The sequence below is a fragment of the Temnothorax americanus genome, unplaced genomic scaffold (assembly GCF_048541705.1).
Source record: "Temnothorax americanus isolate GAGA-0224 unplaced genomic scaffold, ASM4854170v1 Scaffold67, whole genome shotgun sequence".
Taxonomy (NCBI): domain Eukaryota; kingdom Metazoa; phylum Arthropoda; class Insecta; order Hymenoptera; family Formicidae; genus Temnothorax; species Temnothorax americanus.
The window spans coordinates 270,896-291,474 of NW_027509789.1; positions in this window are offsets into that span (position 1 = coordinate 270,896).

Genomic DNA, 20,579 nt, shown 5'->3' on the forward strand with positions numbered 1-20,579 from the left:
CGCAATCCGAGCTTAGCTACCTGTGCTCCGCTACCCTCGGAGACGAGTACCTTTCCGCTTCCTAGGCCAGCTCACGAAACGGGGTACAGCGTTCTGTGCCTCGCTCGAGAGTTCTCGAGCGCTGACCGCCTTCCTACCCAGGGACACCCCGTCTGCCACGGTAACCAGGGGTCGAGCGTGCTCGGCCTCTCGACAAGAGTTCTTGCCGCCGGAACAGTCGGACCTCCTCGTCAACCGATCGACCAGCCTAGCCCCTGGCCGTTCGTTTCCCTTACCTCCGCGCCGCATAATTAACACCGGATCATATCGCGAGAAAAGAAACCGCGCCGGATAACGCACACGCGCCCGCGCCGCGATTCTCGCGCCGCGGGCCGACCAGCCATTGGCCGGCCTCAAGGCCCGTTCGCACGCGTACCGCATCGCGCCGGTGCGGACCACCTGATTCGCGTCTGCCGCATAAACCGAATGCGCTCCCGACATTTGTAACTATCGCGACCGTCTTATAGAATACAATCCGCCCGCGTCCGCCGCATAAACCGAATGCGCTCCCGAAATTTGTAATTATCGCGACCGTCTTATAGAATATAATCCGCCCGCGTCCGCCGCATACACCGAATGCGTTGTAATTCTCGCGGCCGTCTCATAGCATATAATCCGCCCGCGTCCGCCGCATAAATCAGATGCGCTCCCGAAATTTGTAATTATCGCGACCGTCTTATAGAATATAATCCGCTCGCGTCCGCCGCATACACCGAATGCGTTGTACTTATCGCGGCTGTCTTATAGCATATAATCCGCCCGCGTCCGCCGCATAAACCGAATGCGTTTCCGTACTCTGTAATTGAACCACTGTAATAAACCACGTTTCGTATCAAAACTGCCTTCTGTCTCTGGGCCTACCATCGAACTCCTGGTCCGGCGAGCTAGTCCGCGTTCGATAAAAACAGCCAAAAGGCAGGCCGTTACAGAGTTTCTAGAAGAGAGAAGCGCCAAAAAGTCACGTGACAACGTTCTCATCTGATTGGCTGGTATCACGTAGCTCACATAAACGAATCTTCTGATTAGCTGACATCAAGGCTAAGTCACGTGACCTGTTGGCGTCTCTCTCTCCTAGAGGTTTTTTAGTACGTACATACACACGCAATCATTACATATTCTCGTTATTTACGGTGTGATCTGCACGTCTACTGCGGAGCACGGACTGCGTGGTTGGCAGAGTAGCTGGGAATCGTTTTGAGTTTAGAGAGAGAAAACTGCTTCTTATATATGCGCTCTCTTTCTCTCACTCTCACTTTCTCGCTCTCTTATCTAGAGCCAGAAATGGCGGGAATCCCGGCCTGGCACCCCGGCATGCGGCAGTGTGTGATTGTGGTGATTGTGTAGCAGTGAAGCTGATGTGAGAACAATAATATTCTCGAAAGAACTTGCAAGAGTTCGAGAAACGTTACAAAATAAAGAAGCACTACAAAAAGTTATTGATAAAAAAGAAGAAGTTGCAATTAATTGGCCCGTAAATTGCGAAATTGCTCCTGCATCGAAGATGCACAAAAAAGTACAAATTGCTCGTGGAAATCCCACGTTGTACATATTTTGACGTTTGGGGGTAAGTTTTTATATGAACTAATAACATAATCTGTATAACCTATACATATAGAGTACACTTTTCTATATAGTACCCACATATAGCAACATCTGAGATTGTGTTGCTATGTGCATGGGTATGTCGCCTCACATTTTTATGGTTTAGCAATAATGTAATTACTTTTAATTTACATATTTAATTGCGTATATTAAATATATTTCTACAATTTTCTTATTATACTTTCTTATTATATTTCTCATTGAAATATAAATATAATATTATATTTCTTATTATATTTTTTAAAAGTAAGACATTTTCTTCTATTACACTCGAAAATATTTTTTCTTCTCTCTGAATGTAACATTTACATTGAAAACATTATATTTAATATTAAAGCGACACAAGAGTACCTAATAAATACAGATATATATAACTGGAGTACGGACAAAAGCTTCACAAGCTCTTGCTCGTGTTCTTAGAAACATTTCTTATTTGTACTCTATATACATCCTGCTGGAAGAAAGAAGTTGCTGAAAAGTCGCTGAAAATTTTCTCTAAAAATGTTATGCAATTAAAACCGTTTTTAGAGAATTTTTATAAAAATATGTTTCAAAATTTCTGTAAATCTCTACAAAATCTCTGAAGTTGTTTAAAAAATTATGATTAAAACAAAATTTTAATTTTGTAGAGAATTCAAGAGATTCTCAGATATAAATTTTTTTTTTAATTTTTGAAGACGCTTTTAATTTCAAGATATTTTCAAAGTTTAACAGCTTCTTTCTAGTAGGGTATGCACAAACACAATATTTTCAAGTCAATAATTCCAAATTTTATTTTTAAATCATATTTATAATTTTTAGAATGGACCGAAATGTGTAAGCAGTGTGATAACGTATTAAAATTTGAAATTCCAAACCCATTAAAAAGTGATCGAAAAGTGCTAAAACGAAAAAGTTTAGAAAACCTGGAGACAATTTCTGAAGATGGAGACTCTATTGAACATGGCTTAAAAAAAAGTCGAACGGTAAAACCTAAAAAATGTTCATGCTTATACAATTTTCACCAACGGTTTTCTTTAATTTTATTAATATTGTTAAAGTTTTTATAATTTTGTTGAATTTTACCGCTTCTTTGCTATTTTTGCTAAATTAATTTTACTCATTTTCAAGAAATTTTACTGAACATTATCAACAATTACATTAATTATATATTTAATTATTACCTTATAGAAATTAGTTTCCTTTTCTTAATTTCTCTAAAAATACAACGTTTTCGCTAATTTGAAGAAGATATTGCTTATTTTTCTGAAATCATAGTTTTAATAAAATATTAGAAAAATTTGCCAAGGAAATATCCAAGGTGATGTGTAAAAATAGCGATTCTCATCAATTAAAAATAATCAATTTTAAAGTAAATCTTAATATTTCTTATGAATTTCAAATTGATCCAATTTAAATTGATATCAATCATGTTCAATATATTTTTTATTACAATAGATTGATAGAAATAATTAAATATGATTGATAGCGATTTATTTTAACAAAAGTTAATCGATTTAAAAAGCAACTATATATATTAAGATTTAGTTTAGAAGTATATTTCCTATTGATTGAAATTACTCATTTCTACCAAGGTCGTTAGTATAAGTTTTTTTTATGTTACATAATTTTAGGAAAAAAAGAAAACTTCAAAATTACGAGAAACTGCCAAAAAACAATAGAAAACAACATTGTAGGAGCACTGAATATTAAGAAAGATAAATTTCAAGATGTAAGTATAATAAGTGTTATTAATTCGAATTGAATACATTATCAGAGTTATTATTTTTGTACAAACATTATGTGGTTAGAAGGAAATTGCGAACACTTGGAAATAAATGAGTGACTGGCAACGAACGGCAAACCTTTACTCCGTTTTCATTTTAGAGAAGATTTCAGTCGTTCTTTTTTTTTTACAAAGGTTTGGTTCCGGGGAACGTTTATTGCTGTACCTGTCATCACGTATTTATATACAGGGTGTCAGAAATAAAAGTATCCAGCCGAATGACTGGGGTAGATTGGGTCAAACTGAAGAGAAAAGTCGTATACCATTTTGTAAAATTCGCAATAGTTATCAAGTTATTAATTAAAACGTCTGAGCGAATGCGCGCACAAGGAGCGATAGAGGCGGGCCTCGGCGGCTGGCTGGGCTGGCACGGTGCCCGGCGCGCAGCGAGCGGTGGGGGTCGAGAGACGAGTGGCGAGCGGGGCGCGGCGCGGCGCGGCGAACGTCGAGCGACAGATGTTATACACTGCGACGAGAAAGTATTAGAGCCAGCTCAGCCAGCCCATACTAAACTTACGATAATTCCTTCGCGTAAACGGGATTTTCCTTCGCGTAAACGGGATTTTGTAGTAACTTACAATAATTTACTCCGCGTAAACGAGTGAATTATCGTAAGTTACTACAGAAGTAACGCGCTCGCGTAAACGTAGTAACAGTAGGTAGCACACGTATTGGCTATTGCATATAGGCATTGCCGTAACGTCTTACGCCTTAGATAATATTAATTAGTTTAGCTTGAATTATGTGTAATAAAAACATTTAATTTTAGTAAATTTAATTATTTTGCATGTCAAAGTTTACGAGGTTTACCACAAGCCTTACTTTAACTTTTGTTTATGTTATAATAACTTTAATGGTGCGTGTCCACCTGCGAGTAAAACTCTCGAGAGTAGCTCTCGAGATTGATTCTCGCAAATGGACATATTCCTAAAGAGTACCTATAACGGAGAATGAATCGCAGCTCTCGGCGAGCGAACTTTTCAAGACCTACTCGCAAATCGACACGACGTTATTTTACTCTCGGAGATCAGCTCGCCAAGCTCGAACGCTGTTCGTATTTTGAGAGCTACATGATGACACAAAGGAACTTATTGAATAATGCGGAAATTATGAACCATTGTAGAATACTACTGTGACAGAAATAAAAGTTTTTTTAATTTTTATGTTTTGCGAATAAAGTGCGAAAAATTCATAATTTAAAGAATTAGATAAGAATACAATGCATACTAAAAGTTCATGGTCAGAGAGGCAATCGGCACCCGGTAGTGTGTGTGTGTTGGATATTGAACTTCTCCATCTTTCTCTTATCATGATGTAATCGATTTGGTTTCGATGTTTTCCATCTGGGGATGTCCAGGTGTATAGTCTTCTGGGGTGTTGTTTGAATACTGTGTTCATACCGTTCTCGGTAGCAAACTGTAGAAGACGCTTACCTCTATCGTTCCTAGTGCCCAAACCGTAATTTCCAATTATGTTGCGCAAACTCGTATCCATGCTGGTATCTCCTATTTTTGCATTAAAGTCCCCGAGTACGATTAGAAGTTCTTTCTTAGGGATCTTGTTTATGGACGTTTCTAGTTGATTGTAGAAACGTTCCACAATTTCGTTTTCTGCGGTGCTTGTAGGAGCGTAGGCTTGTATGATGTTGAGCGGAGTCGGAGATGCATTGAGTTTGATGGATATTAATCTTTTGTTAATAGGATTGTAGCCTAAGACAGATTTGTTCCATTGTTTTGGTATAGTTATAGCTACTCCAGCAAATCTGTTGGTTTCATTTCCCGAGAAGTAGAAGGTGTGTTTCTCCGTGTCAAAATGGCCGTTCCCCTTCCAGTGAGTCTCGCTTATACCCGTAATTGTAGTGTTACATCGTTCAAGTTCTCGTTCCAGTATGTCAAATTTACCATCCTGGTGGAGTCCCCGCACGTTCCATGTGCCTACGCGGATCTTCTTGCGTAGTTGTATGTTCCTTCCAGTAGCCTAGTTTCCACGGGGTGCCTGGTCGCCTGCACTCCTTTGGCCGGTAGCCCATTTCACACCCTGATTCCCGGACAGACCAGAGCGCCGGTTGCTACGCGGATCGCCAGGCAATCTCATATCCTTTGTGTATGTCATTCATAACTCTCGTGGGAAAGTAGTGTGGTGGTTTCCCGTTGCCTTCCACACCGCTGTACAGAAACCGTTCTATTGAATGCCATATAGCGCCTTCTGCTATCTGGATCGCAGCCAGCACTTTGTCAGTGGCCAGTCCTGGATAGCCAGCTGCCACTATCCTGCACTAGTTTTTGGTCTACCCCGAGTATTTCATTTCCTCGGTACCACCCATATCTGAGAGGCTTTCCCCATTCCGCCACCTGGGGAGGCACCCGATGGAGGACTAGCAACCCCACACGGTTTCGTCGATACTCCCTCTTCCTCCACACATCCACCTGGAAAAGCGGTGATAGTGGAGGGTGAGTTCCCCATTGGGAGGGAGGTTCGACTTGGTGAGGTGTCTCGAAAAATTTTGGAGACACGTGCACTCGGTAGTCACTGCCGCCCTCCACCAGATCCCGCCCCAGATCTCTGAGAAAAAAACCCCCGCAGGATTTGTGATACCTGCCTGGGATCGAACCCGGATCTCCAGAGCGTGAATCTACTGTCTAGCATTAGCGACTACAACTCACTATGTGTCAGCCTTATTGAGAACTAATAAATGGTTTCGCAAAAAAACAAATTTTTGCAAACAGGCTAGCTTTTTTGCAAAAAAGCTGATTTCGCAAAAAGCCTGCGACATATATATGTTGTTTTATCGGTTAATTTATGTGATTGTTATTAGCTCTATAAACCTCCAGTTGAGTTATATAACTTTAAATATGTGTAATATTGATTTACTTGATTATTTTCTAAATAAAAACTGGAGCTGTATTTATCAAGAGACACGGTAGTGTCTCGCGCCAAGTACACGCGGAGCGAGACCGACCGTGACTCTTTTACGCGACGCGACGGGTTGTGAGTACCCGAGATGTTGAGATCTCGATAACGAGTGAACGGATCAAGTTCTAAGTAGGCTTGATCGATAGCTTGGGGTCCAATTAGGGGGGGGGGGGTTTCTCTCATAATATTCCGCTACGTGCCTTACGAGCGGAGATATTGCGACGCAAAGTCCAAATGTGAAAATTTATTTTTAAGATACTCCTCCTCCTAACGCTCTCATTCAATATTATTATGATTATCAGAGAAACGTCCCTTTCACTTTTTCGACGCTGGCGGCGCAGGTATCGCCAGTTTCGATATCGCGCGCGTATTTCAAAATTAGGTCGATAAACTTATCGGTCAGGAGGAAGATTTCTATTTAGGTAAAAATTAGGTATATATATAATAAATATTGAGTCAACGAAAAAGAAGGTTCTCTATTATGCTTGGCAGAAAGTGCCGCTAGGGAATTTTTAAGTCGATTCTTATGAATCAAGCTTGAATTTGATGTCTATGTATCCCAGGTTGCCGATGACAAGGTCCAGATAGTGCGTTTTATAATTTTCGGTGTCCAGGTGTAATAATACGTTGAATTCGATGTCTACGTGTCCCAGGTTGCCGATGACGAGGTCCACATAGTGCGCTCCGTAGTTTTTGGTGTCTACGTGTATTAAGATCTTGAATTCGATGTCCACGTGTCCCAGGTTGCCGATGACGGGATCCAGATAATGCGCTTCATAGATTTCGGTGTCCAGGTGTAATAATACGTTGAATTCGATGTCTACGTGTCCCAGGTTGCCGATGACGAGGTCCAAGTAGTGCGCTCCGTAGTTTTTGGTGTCTACGTGTATTAATATCTTGAATTCGATGTTCACGTGTCCCAGGTTGCCGATGACGGGATCCAGATAGTGCGCTTCATAGTTTTCGGTGTCCAGGTGTAATCGTACGTTGAATTCGATGTCTAGGTGTCCCAGGTTGCCGATGACGAGGTCCACATAGTGCGCTCCGTAGTTTTCGGTGTCTACGTGTATTAATACCTTGAATTCGATGTCCACGTGTCCCAGGTTGCCGATGACGAGGTCCACATAGTGCGCTTCGTAATTTTCGGTGTCCAGGTGTAATAATACCTTGAATTCGATGTCCACGTGTCCCAGGTTGCCGATGACGATGTCCACATAGTGCGCTTCGTAATTTTCGGTGTCCAGGTGTAATAATACGTTGAATGCGACGTCTACGTGTCCCAGGTTGCCGATGACGAGGTCCACACAGTGCGCTCCGTAGTTTTTGGTGTCTACGTGTATTAATATCTTGAATTCGATGTCCACGTGTCCCAGGTTGCCGATGACGGGATCCAGATAATGCGCTTCATAGATTTCGGTGTCCAGGTGTAATAATACGTTGAATTCGATGTCTACGTGTCCCAGGTTGCCGATGACGAGGTCCACATAGTGCGCTCCGTAGTTTTTGGTATCTACGTGTATTAATATCTTGAATTCGATGTCCACGTGTCCCAGGTTGCCGATGACGGGATCCAGATAATGCGCTTCATAGTTTTCGGTGTCCAGGTGTAATCGTACGTTGAATTCGATGTCTAGGTGTCCCAGGTTGCCGATGACAAGGTCCACATAGTGCGCTCCGTAGTTTTCGGTGTCTACGTGTATTAATACCTTGAATTCAATGTTCACGTGTCCCAGGTTGCCGATGACGGGATCCAGATAATGCGCTTCATAGTTTTCGGTGTCCAGGTGTAATCGTACGTTGAATGCGATGTCTAGGTGTCCCAGGTTGCCGATGACAAAGTCCACATAGTGCGCTCCGTAGTTTTCGGTGTCTACGTGTATTAATACCTTGAATTCAATGTTCACGTGTCCCAGGTTGCCGATGACAAGATCCAGATAGTGCGCTTCATAGTTTTCGGTGTCCAGGTGTAATCGTACGTTGAATTCGATGTCTAGGTGTCCCAGGTTGCCGATGACGAAGTCCACATAGTGCGCTCCGTAGTTTTCGGTGTCTACGTGTATTAATATGTTGAATTCAATGTTTAGGTGTCCCAGGTTGCCGATGACAAGGTCCACATATTGCGCTCCGTAGTTTTCGGTGTCTACGTGTATTAATACCTTGAAATTGATGTCTAGGTGTCTCAGGTTGCTGATGACGAGGTCCACATAGTGCGCTTCATAGTTTTTGGTGTCTAGGTGTATTAATAACTTTAAATCAGAATGGGTGCGTTCAGCCGATACTCCGCTAGCCTAGCAATCGTGAGCAGTTGCTCGTTTTTGCTCGTTTCTTCTCTTTTTAATCCAGTAAGTCAAAAAAGAGGAAACGAGCGAAAACGAGCGACTGCTCACGATTGCTAGGCTAGCAAAATATCGGCTGAACGCACCCAATGTTGGACACGTAGATATCGAATTCAAGGTATTAATACATGTAGACACCGAAAACTACGATGCGCACTATGTGGACCTCGTCATCGGCAACTTGGAACACGTGGCCATCAAATTCAAGGTATTAATACACCTGGACACCAAAAACTATAGAGCGCGCTATGTGGACCTCGTCATCGGCAACCTGGGACACCTAAACATTGAATTCAAGCTTGATTCATAAAAATCGACTTAAAATTTCCCTAGCGGCAGAATTAAAATTATGTCATGACATAATAAAAATCGCTGAATTAAAATTATGTCTAGACATAATAAAAATTGGACAAAAATTATGTTTAGACATAATAAAAATTGGATGAATTAAAATTATGTCTGACGTAAAAATAATTATCAAAAATATCGATACCTGAAGATATCGGTACATATACAGTTGCGAACAACATTCAGTAAGACACGCAAATAAAAATAAATAAAGAATTTTACAGTTAACGACTTATTAACATTAATCATGCTTTATTGCGATTATGTTTTATGTTGAAATTGAAAAATATATACAAGGTGTACAACTAAAACGGTTACAGATTATTATTTTTAAAAAACTGAGCAAAATATTAAATTGTTGTTTTCTTTAGAAATAATAGTCCGTAACACTTTTAGCTTCATACCTTGTATTATATACGGTTTATGAAATTATAAGATATATTGTTTATAAGATTAAGATGCGTAACACTACAAAAATGCGTGATATCCGTACAAAATTACTTTTTTAAAAAAAAGGTAAAATGAGCGCCAAGTACACGCATAATAGTGTATATGTATTATGTTGTTACCCTGTTATGTTGTTACCTCAAAAAAAACAAAGTGGTTGTATTATACCTCCAAATAGCTTTATCCTGTACATACTGTCTATACAATGCGTAATATACTACAAAAAGGCGTGCATGATATCCGCACAAAATTACCTTTTTTAAAAAAAGGTAAAAAAAAGCGCCAAGTACACGTATAGTAGTGTATATGTTGTTACCTAAAAAAAAAAAGAAAGTGGTAGTATTATACCTCGAAAAAACCTAATTAACAAGTGGTAGATCTTTATATCTCGAAAAATCTCGAAAAAATTTAAGCAGTAGTATCTTTATTTCCGAAAAATTATAATCCAAGTGATACACGTCACAAAATTATGTTACCTTATCAAAAAGAAGAGTCGCGCTTCAAGTGATCTATTACAATTACAAAAAAGAAATGATATCTCTTTAAGTTAGAGCGCCAATTACAGAGAGAACATGTATATTGTTTCAAAAAATAATTGTTGCACTACATTGAAAAATCTTTACATTGTGTCAATTAGAAAAGAATGTATAATAACAATTTTATAAGATTAAAAAATTTTATTTAAATTTAACAAGGGAATACAAGATATTTAAATACAAAGTTATTTACATGTGTATTTTTAAATGGTATATACTTACTTTAAAAAGATTTGAAGATTTTAGCGATATTCTTCGGTCACAATTAACAACTTACTTTTCAAATTATTTAAAATATTTTAATAGTAATTGTAAAAGTAATACTTAACTATATTTTTAATTTGTAACGTTATTCTGCATAATCATTACTAACTTTATATGTCACTAAATTTTTTACATGACAAAACAAAAGCTATAAGACATTTATTGAACGTGATAGAATAATATGATCTATGGTTAAATTCTATTTATTTTAAAAATTTATAGTTTTTATGTGTGTGTGTTGTTATATATTTATTATACAACTGAATAAAATTTGCTTTAAAATATTTCAATTTAAAAAATTATAAATATCTTAAATTTAACGCTGACGACGTCAACTTTGAAAAGTCCACCATATTATACATTTGACAAATATTCTTACTTTAAAGTTATAAGTGAAACTAAAACGTAATATATATCTTCTGATTCACATTTAAAACATATAATGAAAACGAAGAACGACTAATAAATGACCAAAATTTTTAAAAAGTAAATATTTAAATTAATCAATTAAAATATCTAATTCAATCAATAACCATTCACAAACAGGTCTCCAATCTGTAAAAGAATTTTATATTAAATTTTATGTAATATTAATTTTATATAAAATTATAATTTTTTCATTTCATTATTATTATTATATATTTATATTATAGCTTTTAATATCAAATATTAAATAATACTATATACACTCACTGACTAATAGGAGTTTTCAACGTCTTTACAATTCATAATATAACCTTAATATGTGCGAACAATCTTATTGGGTGAGTTTGTTGTACTTGTATCATTAGAAAATACCCTTTTAATTGGCTTGGTACCCTGCAAACATTGCATAAAAAACATTTTTTGATTTTCCTGTAATAATTTTACATCTGATGTATTTTCTACATCCAAATAGAAAACATCATCTGAAAAATAAATTTATAGTATTAACATATTGTCGTGGAATTTACTGGCAATTGGCACTTAAACTTTTAATGACGCCGTACCCTGTCATTGGCAGTCAACTGTATTTTATAGAATTTATTGATCATCGATGATTGCAGTCAACAAGCACTAAATTAAAAAAAAAAGATAAAAAATAAAAAACAAAATATAATATTTGTAGTTTTATAAATATAATTATTTAATATTATTGAAGTAATAATTTAAAGTAACAAATGAATTGTTATATCAAAATGTGGACTAAATAATGAAAATTTTACTTTGACGTCATTAAAGGAAAAGGAATGATCAAATTAATATTTCACTTCTTAATATTCTTAATATTTAACTAATACAACTTACTTGTAATTTTTACGTAACCTTTTATTTCTACATGGTCTCCTTTTTGAAAATCATTTTCAAAATTATAATTTATGATTTGGACTTCCAACTTGTACGTCCCATCCGTAATCGAGCCATAACCATAACTTTTAGAGTTATTCGTAAATGCGTTAAAATTAGTTTTTATAAATCCACGTACAACTGAAAAATAATTAGTTTTAATTAATTTATTTTATTTTAATTTATATCAGTTAATAAATATATTTAATTACAAATACAACTCAGGTTAAATTTATTGTGTCTAATGTAGACAGATGTTTTATAAATGTATTTAGATTTTACAAAATTTTTTAGTGTAAGAAAAGTAGCGTCGGGGGGACATACAGACCCATCCACATTTAGGTTACTCCAACCGTTTAGGTATTTTTAGTACCGATTAGGTACTTTACAGTGTACGTTAAGTATATTCCAAAAATGCAAAAAAAAAACATTTACACACATACACACACACAAACAGAGGGTTAATAATACTAATATTTAGTAATATTATATTATAACTTACGAATACAAGTATTTAAGCACTCTGGGATATCTATAAAATCAATTAATTTTGGGTTTACTGCATTAATTTTTGTTTTTAAATTAAAGGTCCCAAGGCTGTTTATTATAGTGTTTGGTCGTATAATTAATTCATAGGGTAAGGTACCCTGATTAAAGCCTAAAAATTTTAGTTCCTTAGCCTTTGCCCCATCAATATGAATAATCTAAATTATAACAAGTGCAAGAATGTACAGTTATCATTGTTTTGTTGTTGTTAATTATTGTTATTAATTGCTGTTGTTTTTAATAATTGTATATAAATATTATTATAAAAAGGTCTACAAGAACCTGATATAAACTTTTCATTACCTTGTTAAGTTTTAAATGAAACTCAATTCTGTCTATTTCTGAATTCCATGCTACTACTTGAACACGATGTTTACTATTATTGTTTAAAATGAATTTGAGTAATCTGTATTGTTGTGTTTTACCCACAATTTTCGGGCCATCTATTTCATCGAGAAACCCAATAATTTCCCTAAAATATTTTTTAATAAAATTAATAGATTTCTCTTTTTATTATTTATAAAACATTAAATAAAATATTAATAGTATGATTATTAGACACATAAATTACTAATTATTAACAAACAACATTCATATTTTTTGCATTAATAAAAGAATACAAAAACTTGTTACACAGTCGAGTCTTCGTTTTGCACTGATTCCAACATTTCATCCGATGCAAAAGTGATGAGTTCCAGTTCGTTTTGTTGATTGAGAATGGATACTTCTTGTTTATCAAGTGTCATTCTATAAAAATTAAATATAAAAATTATATTTTATATAAAATATAAAAGATACATATCTAATATAAATATCAAACAACTTAAATAAATGATAACTAAATAAAACAAGTAAACAAAAATTTATCTTAAGAAAAGAGATTAAAATATTGAATTAAATCTTTTAGAAAAAACATTTTTTTAGATTATCTATTCTTATTTTTAATTTGTAAATAAAAGTTTATGTATGATACAAAGTAAAAGAAAAGAAAAATAACGTTAATAACAGCGTTGAGTTTAATAATAAATATATCTCCATATATATATATATATATATATATATATATATATATCTGAATTACATTTTTATTATATAATAAAAAAAATACATAGATTTAATAAATATTATACAATTTATAAATGAATAAGTAAGTATATAAACAAATTTTTCTCAAATTGAAATTTTTTGTATTTTATAGTTAATTGACAATATGTTTTATAATAAAAGTACTTACTCATTTGACTGTTGTTTGTCACTACCAGAAATACTTGAAACTTTTCTTTTAGTTTCATCTACTTTATTCATTTTCGGGAGAGATGAGATGAAGATTGGGATAGTTTTGTCGACATTCTTGTTTTAAAATATAGTTATATTTTTTAATAATTTAACTAATGCACTTTTTAAATGTGCTGCACGTTTAAGAAGATGTTTATGTTACTATGTATAGTTATATATTTTGTTATACCGTTGCTATGCTATAGAAAATTAGACAAATTGATATAAAACTGCTAAATTTTATAATACAGGGTGTTATTAAGAAATAATGATAGAGAAAGAGAGAGAAAGAAAGAGAGGTTTTTTTTTTAATTATAAGATATATTAAGTTTCAGGTCATGTTTTTGTAATATAAGTATCATAATTTAAACATTATAATTTATCATTATTTTTTAATGATAAAAAATATATATTTATACTTAGTAATATAAATCTTTTTAAAGATGCAGCATATTCAAAGAGTGAATTATTAAAATAATATAATTAATTAATAGAAAAATGTCGACATCAAGCAAATCATCCCAGTCATCATCATTTTGCCGGAAAATTATATTGATGTAGATAATATTAAAAAAAAAGATAGTTTCAAGTATTTTTTAGATAGTAATGAATAACAGTTAATTGAGTAAATATTTTATTATAAAGTGTAATGTTAAAATTTATGTTTCATATATTTCAAAAAAGAAATAAATCTTAATATATCTTAAATTTAAAAAGAAAGAAAACATCTACCTTTTCTCTCTCTTTCTCTCTCTCTCTCTCTCTCTCTCTCTCTCTCTCTCTCTCTCTCTCTCTTTCTCTCTTTCTCTCTCTCTCTCTCTCTCTCTCTCTCTATCTCTCTCTCTCTTTCCATATACCAGGAGAGTAAAGTTTTTTATTTTGTCTAAAGTTCAAGTTTAAATTTAATCTTGTTTATAAAAGCCACATAGTAATTATAAAACATTCAAAGTAGCATAAATATGAGACTTCTAGGCCGGGGATCTCAGGGGGGGTGAGGGGCGGGGGAAGGACTTGCGGCCGTGGGGTCTGCCGGGCGGGAGGGGGGGGACTTTGGTGCCACCGTCCTCCGAGGAGGTGCGGCGGGGGGGGGGGGGGTGGTCTGCGTTCCCACCATATGGTGCGGGGGGGGGGTGATCTGCGTTCCTAGCATAAGGTTGGGGGAGGGGGGTAGAGGGGGGGTGGATTAGGCGAGCGCGTCGGGACATGTTCGATAAACAAATGCAGCCTCGCGTCGATGTTCGGCCGATAGTATTTATAAACAGATATCATTTCACACTTATCAAATGCGAGCGAGCGCCTATGTCCTTTTCACTTTTCTTCGTAGGAATTGCCGCTTATCGGTGTTTCGCGGCGGCGCCATTCGGCTATGGCGTCGCGCGTTACAAAGGCGAGCGCCGATGACAGGCTGCTAGATTTTATAAACACTAGACGGCATAAGCGCGGCAACGCGACTCAATTTCTATGGGTATCGACGAACGTCGATGACAGAATTTATAAACGAATATCATCTCGCACTGCGGATGGCCGAGCATCGATGGTCGCGCGACGTAGGTACTCGACCAAAATTTTATGCGACTTAACCGTCGCGGTCTCTTTTCTTTATTTTTCTGTATAGGAGAACTATCTAAGAGAAAGAGAATAGATAATTATTTAATATTTATATATTTATTTTAAGAAAATTTCTAAAAAAACTCCGAGATATACGGGGTAAAAAAAGGGAAACAATAAAACGCCGGAAAAGAAAGTTGGCCTGTGAGTCTCGGAGACCCCCGCTGTGCATGCCTACCGCCGCAATGTCCTCTTCAGACATGTCTTTTAGGGCAATTTATTGAGATTTTTTTGGTGAACATGTGGGTCACAGGTTCACTGGGTCACGTTTTTGCGGTGCCATTCGATTATGACGTTGCGCGTTCTCTCTCTCGCTCCCGTCCCCCGTTCGCGTTCTCTCTCTCGCTCCCGTCCCCCGTTCGCGTTCTCTCTCTCGCTCCCGTCCCCCGTTCGCGTTCTCTCTCGCGCGCAGTCTCTCGCTCGCTCCCGTCCCCCGTTCGCGTTCTCTCTCGCGCGCGTTCTCTCGCTCCCGTCCCCTGTTCCCGTTCTCTCTCGCGCGCAGTCTCTCGCTCGCTCCCGTCCCCCGTTCGCGTTCTCTCTCGCGCGCGTTCTCTCTCTCGCTCCCGTCCCCCGTTCGCGTTCTCTCTCGCGCGCAGTCTCTCGCTCGCTCCCGTCCCCCGTTCGCGTTCTCTCTCGCGCGCGTTCTCTCTCTCGCTCCCGTCCCCCGTTCGCGTTCTCTCTCGCGCGCAGTCTCTCGCTCGCTCCCGTCCCCCGTTCGCGTTCTCTCGCGCGCGCAGTCTCTCGCTCGCTCCCGTCCCCCGTTCGCGTTCTCTCTCGCGCGCAGTCTTTCTCTCGCTCCCGTCCCCCGTTCGCGTTCTCTCTCGCGCGCGTTCTCTCGCTCCCGTCCCCCGTTCGCGTTCTCTCTCGCGCGCAGTCTCTCTCGCTCCCGTCCCCCCATAATAAATATATTTTATCATATATAATTAAACTATTTTTAAGGTAGGGAGAAGGAAGGGAAATAAATAAATATTATAATTATTTAATTTTTTGTTTATTTCAAGAAAATTTATAATATAAAAATTAAATAATTTATATGGAGAATCAATTTATCCGGAGGATCTTCACCTGAAACATACAAATGCAATATGATTAATATAATTAATAAAAATTCAAAATTTTTTTATTAAAAAGCGATTATTTTACCAGATTTCATTTTCTTCCTCGTCGGAGGTATCCTCTCCGAAAAGTTTGAGTAGCGCGTATCGAGATGTTTCTCGGTAATCGCACATCTCTCTTTCATCTCGCCTATCCTCTCGGATCCAACGCCGGTGAGCTATATTTATAAATCCCGGTATCACGTAACTCATCTACAGCTGTAAAATTAATATATATAAAATATTATTGTACTTTTTTTCAAAACACGCGCGCACACACAAAAAATAAGACTCACGTGTTCCCGTGCAATGCGCACCCGCACCCACCGCTCATCCGTCACGACCTGTATATTTAGCTGCATCTGCTAAACAGAAAAAAACATATTTAAAAAACTATATTATGTCACTATTCACTATACTCTGTCACAGTGTCTTCCGTACCGTGCTCTCCCTCGGAATAAGTACTTCTATGTACTGCACCATAATTGTTTGACACTAAAACTTTCGAACTTTCGAACGTTTGGTTTCGCGGACTCGACGAGACTGAATTCTCGATTCTGCAACGACGGTTGCAGAACGAAGCGGGGTAAAATGTCACCAGAGAAAGAAATGGTAACAGTTTAAAAACGGACAGCCCTTTCCAACGAAAAGAAATTAAAATAAAATATGTCTCGCACTACAATGGCAGGCAAAAGTTCGACGGAGCATCGACACATGTGAACGCGTTCTCTGTCGCTCGCTTCTTTTCGTTCGCGTCCTCTCTTGCTCGCGCCCCTTCGCTCGCGTTTCTTTTCTTTATAATAAATAATTGGGAGAAAGAAAGATAATTTTAGATACAGTGGGTGAAGGACATGCACGCAAAAGAAAAATACATCGTTTGTTTTAGGGTGTAAGAAAAGCCTGTTTATTTAACTCTTCTTTTACATAATATATCTTACGTGCTAAAAACTAAAGCTGCGAGCTCACAATCGATGATCTGATTCGTATTGAACGCATCGCTAGCGTATATTACATTCGACGCTTCCTTGGGATCTTTCACAGTGGACGCGATATCGGAGAACAGCGCAAACTTTGCATCGACCGTCGCAAGTATTCTGATCAAATGATCGAATCTCGCATCGATGCACCAATCGAGATCGAACATACGATGCAACGTCGATTCGGTCATTCTCAAGCATACGTTTGCAGATTCGAGACGTATGAGTTGATGTTATTAACCGTACAAACTCTCACCGTTAGTGGTCCAACGTTTATAAAACTATGGATATCTTTGAAGTCATTGCGAAAGAAATTCTGAATATTTTGCCGTTGCTCGTACCGCACAAAATTACCTTTTTTAAAAAAAGGTAAAAAAAGGCGCCACGTACACGTATAGTAGTGTATATGTTGTTACCTAAAAAAAAAGAAAGTGGTAGTATTATACCTCGAAAAAACCTAAGTAACAAGTGGTAGATCTTTATATCTCGAAAAATCTCGAAAAAATCTAAGCAGTAGTATCTTTATTTCCGAAAAATTATAACCCAAGTGATATACGTCACAAAATTATGTTACCTTATCAAAAAGAAGAGTCGCGCTTCAAGTGATCTATTACAATTACAAAAAAGAAATGATATCTCTTTAAGTTAGAGCGCCAATTACAGAGAGAACATGTATATTGCCTCAAAAAATAATTGTTGCACTACATTGAAAAATCTTTACATTGTGTCAATTAGAAAAGAATGTATAATAACAATTTTATAAGATTAAAAAATTTTATTTAAATTTAACAAGGGAATACAAGATATTTAAATACAAAGTTATTTACATGTGAATTTTTTAATGGCCACAAAGAATTACAGAAGTAACAGTACATAAAAAATATTTTATTAAAGTACATAAATTTTTCTTGTAAAAAAACCTGGCACTGCTAGACCTCGAAATTTTAAATAAATAAATAAACTTATTCTATACTTAATTATAAGCCGCATTATCCGCCGTCCGCGTAGTCACGCACACCCATATCACTCACTCCCACATCCACTGCTGATAATCATTTAATATTACTCCCATTGTATTCTTCTCTGAATTATTTTTATTTATTGTTGTTCTTATTTATTTAAAAGGTCTAGCAGCGCCAAGTTTTTTTACAAGAAAAATTTATGTATTTTAATAAAATATTTTTATTTTGTACTGTTACTTCTGTAATTCTTTGTGGCCATTAAAAAATACACATGTAAATAACTTTGTATTTAAATATCTTGTATTCCCTTGTTAAATTTAAATAAAATTTTTTAATCTTATAAAATTGTTATTATACATTCTTTTCTAATTGACACAATGTAAAGATTTTTCAATGTAGTGCAACAATTATTTTTTGAGGCAATATACATGTTCTCTCTGTAATTGGCGCTCTAACTTAAAGAGATATCATTTCTTTTTTGTAATTGTAATAGATCACTTGAAGCGCGACTCTTCTTTTTGATAAGGTAACATAATTTTGTGACGTGTATCACTTGGGTTATAATTTTTCGGAAATAAAGATACTACTGCTTAGATTTTTTCGAGATTTTTCGAGATATAAAGATCTACCACTTGTTACTTAGGTTTTTTCGAGGTATAATACTACCACTTTCTTTTTTTTTTAGGTAACAACATATACACTACTATACGTGTACTTGGCGCCTTTTTTTACCTTTTTTTAAAAAAGGTAATTTTGTGCGGATATCACGCCTTTTTGTAGTATATTACGCACTGTATAAACAGTATGTACAGGATAAAGCTATTTGGAGGTATAATACTACCACTTTGTTTTTTTCGAGGTAACAACATAACAGGGTAACAACATAATACATATACACTATTATGCGTGTACTTGGCGCTCATTTTACCTTTTTTTAAAAAGGTAATTTTGTACGGATATCACGCCTTTTTGTAGTGTTACGCAATCTTAATCTTATAAACAATATATCTTATAATCTTCATAAACCGTATATAATACAAGGTATGAAGCTAAAAGTGTTACGGACTATTATTTCTAAAGAAAACAACAATTTAATATTTTGCTCAGTTTTTTAAAAATAATAATTTATAACCCTTTTAGTTGTACACTTTGTATATATTTTTCAATTTCAACATAAAACATAATCGCAATAAAGCATGATTAATGTTAATAAGTCGTTAACTGTAAAATTCTTTATTTATTTTTATTTGCGTGTCTTACTGAATGTTGTTCGCAACTGTATATGTACCGATATCTTCAGGTATCGATATTTTTGATAATTATTTTTACGTCAGACATAATTTTAATTCATCCAATTTTTATTATGTCTAAACATAATTTTTGTCCAATTTTTATTATGTCTAGACATAATTTTAATTCAGCGATTTTTATTATGTCATGACATAATTTTAATTCTGCCGCTAGGGAAATTTTAAGTCGATTTTTATGAATCAAGCTTGAATTCAATGTTTAGGTGTCCCAGGTTGCCGATGACGAGGTCCACATAGCGCGCTCTATAGTTTTCGGTGTCCAGGTGTATTAATACCTTGAATTCGATGGCCACGTGTTCCAAGTTGCCGATGACGAGGTCCACATAGTGCGCTTCGTAGTTTTCGGTGTCTACATGTATTAATACCTCGAATTCGATATCTACGTGTCCTACATTGGGTGCGTTTAGCCGATACTTTGCTAGCCTAGCAATCGTGAGCAGTCGCTCGTTTTCGCTCGTTTCCTCTTTTTTGACTTACTGGATTAAAAAGAGAAGAAACGAGCAAAAACGAGCAACTGCTCACGATTGCTAAGCTAGCGGAATATCGGCTGAACGCACATATTCAGATTTAAAGTTATTAATACACCTAGACACCAAAAACTATGAAGCGCACTATGTGGACCTCGTCATCAGCAACCTGGGACACCTAGAAATCAATTTCAAGGTATTATTACACGTAGACACCGAAAACTACGGAGCGCAATATGTGGACCTTGTCATCGGCAACCTGGGACACCTAAACATTGAATTCAACATATTATTACACCTGGACACCGAAAACTACGAAGCGCACTATGTGGACCTCGTCATCGGCAACCTGGGACACCTAGACATCAAATTCAACGTACGATTACACCTGGACACCGGAAACTATGAAGCGCACTATCTGGATCCCGTCATCGGCAACCTGGGATACGTGGACATCGAATTCAAAATATTAATACACGTAGACACCGAAAACTACGGAGCGCATTATGTGGACCTTGTCATCGGCAACCTGGGATACGTGAACATCGAATTCAGGGTATTAATACACGTAGACACCGAAAACTACGAAGCGCACTATGTGGACCTTGTCATCGGCAACCTGGGACACCTAGACATCGCATTCAACGTATTATTACACCTGGACACCGAAAACTATGAAGCGCACTATGTGGACCTCGTCATCGGCAACCTGGGACACGTGGACATCGAATTTAAGGTATTAATACACGTAGACACCGAAAACT